The sequence below is a fragment of the Chiloscyllium plagiosum genome, chromosome 5 (genome assembly GCF_004010195.1).
Source record: "Chiloscyllium plagiosum isolate BGI_BamShark_2017 chromosome 5, ASM401019v2, whole genome shotgun sequence".
Lineage (NCBI taxonomy): Eukaryota > Metazoa > Chordata > Chondrichthyes > Orectolobiformes > Hemiscylliidae > Chiloscyllium > Chiloscyllium plagiosum.
In genome coordinates this window covers 31,376,474-31,378,983 of record NC_057714.1, presented here as the reverse complement: position 1 = coordinate 31,378,983, position 2,510 = coordinate 31,376,474, and positions in this window count along the sequence as shown.

Here is a 2,510-nt window from a genome sequence, read left to right as displayed (position 1 = left end):
TCAGAACTCTTTGCCTCGGACTGAAAATTATTGATTAAGTGGGTTCGTTTCTCACACAAGCAAAATCATTGAGTCCCATTCAGTTTGGGAACTAAGATAATCGGCGAGTTCCACTCGCTCTGGCTTTGTTTGGTAATGTCCTCACTGAGCATAGCCTCCACCTCCTTCTGGATCTGTCTGGCTTTGAGAGGATTAAGATGATATGGGTGCTGTTTTATAAGAACAGTATTCTCTATGTCTACTTCATGTAAAATAGCATTAGTCCCCCTCCATATAATTCTTACATATATCCTCATACTGCAATAACAATCCTTTCAGCTGCGTTCTATGCTCCTGAGACAGATAGCTTACGAACTTAACCCACTGCTCAAGGACTTCTGCATTTTACGCATATTTTGAGGCACATCAAAATCCAAAACATTTGAATTTGATCCTCACTCTGTGGGGCAGTAACTGCCATCTGTTTCTCCAATTCTTTCTCTCCTCTACTTTTCAGGAGGGGACATATACACTCATTTATAACCCACATGAAGGGGTCTTCGAATGGGGGAATTGGCAACTGAGGTGTTAGTTTCATTACTGTCCGTGGCCTACCTAGTATTTGGCATGAATGACATATATGCCAAAAGTTAACCACATCTTTGTGCATTCCAGGTCAATAAAAATGTTTTCTCCCTTAGCATTAGTCTTTCATACCCCTAGGTGACCTCTTACAGGTAGTTCATGTGCTACACGTAAAACGTCCTGTCTCTATGCTACTGACAACACAATCTGGCTACTGGACAGTCTGGGAAAATACCAGGATATTTCTGATTTAGCTCGTCACTTTCTTGGTCTTCCTTGGGCTTCTCCACAACGAGGGGTGTCCCTCCCAACTTGGACCCTGCTAAATCATTCCCAAGAACAAACTGGATTCGTGAATCTGACACTCTGTCAATCATTCCCACTGTAACTTCCCCAGTCTTGAGTAGGCACTCCAACCTGATCTTACATAGGGGAACGCTAAATTTCTGTCCATCTTTCCCATAAATTAATATACTCTCTGGTAACAGATTAGAAAGACTGCAAATTCGTTCTTCTGTTTCTATTAGCGACTGATAAATTCATGTATCTCAAAATTATAACTTCTTGCCCTTCTACCCCACTTATTTCTGAGTACACTTTAGTCACAGAGGTGAATTCTTTATAGAGATTAGGTACTAACTCCATACCCCGCCCCTGCCGAGGCTGTGCACTTTCCTGTCGCTCCTCGGCTCTTGTTGGGGTCTCCTTTAAGACTTTCACTGATGCCACTGACTTACCTTCTTTTACCACATCTTTTCCCACAGTCCTTTTCTTAACGATCAGCATTGTGTCCATATATATCCCTCCTCATCAGTGGAAACATCTTTTCCCAATGCCCATCTGAAACCACGGGCAGCAGAATTTTCTGTGTCCCCTTCCATTACAATGAAAACTGCTCAGGGCTTTCGCCTCCTTTCCACTCTCTTGGGCATCTTCTTTAATCTGTGGTAAACTCTTATTCTCTACTCTTTGTTTTATAGTGTAGCATCTCCCCATCTCCAAAATTCTATCTCTCACAGGACGAAATTCTGGCAGGAAGCCTGTCTTATGCAGCAACATGCATTCATCTGCTAATTCTCCTACCCTTTTCAATTCCTGAACCTTCTGTTCCTCCACGTGAATTATTATCATCTCTGGAAGTGAGTTTTTAAACTCCTCCAGCAGCATAATCTCCCTTAGAGTCTCATAGGTCTTATCTGTCTTTAAAACCTGCACCCATCTATCAAAATGCCTATGTTTAATTCTTTCAAATTCAACATAAGGCTGATTTGGTTCCTTGTTTATGTTTCCGAACTGCTATCAATATTCTTCCCGTACCAATTCGTAAGCACATAAAACACGTTATTTGACGTTTTCATAATCTCTTGACCCTCTCATCTGACAGCGCAGCGAATACTTCTCGAGCTCTGCCGAACAGCTTTCTCCGAAGTAGCATTACCCATAAATCCTCAGACCACTCCATCTGCCGAGCCAATTTTTCAATGAAATAAAGAAGGCCTCAACATCCTTCTCATCAAAATGTGGCAGAGTTTTGACATAGTTATATATGTCACTAATGTCCCTTTTAATCTCCATCATGTTAACTTGACTTTGCTAACTAAATCGCAACTTCACAAGTGCAAATTGGCTCTCTTTTTGCTCAGCTAAGCACGTTCTTTCTCTTTCTCTCGCCTTTTCTTCTCTCTCTCTCTCTTTGCTCAGCTACAAAACTTCTCTCTTTTTTCTCTCTCTTCTCTCTTGCTTTCTCTTTCTTCTTTCTCTGTCTCTTTCCTTTCGTTTATTTTTAAACTGAATTTTCTTGAATTGTAATTTTTTTTAATTGTAATTGATTCTCTGACATAACTTTGTGTTTGAGTAATTTCCTGACAATTTCAGCTTTGCTCTTGTTCTTGGTGAAACACAAATCTAAGTTATTTGCTAATTCTAAAAGTTTTGCCTTTATCTTT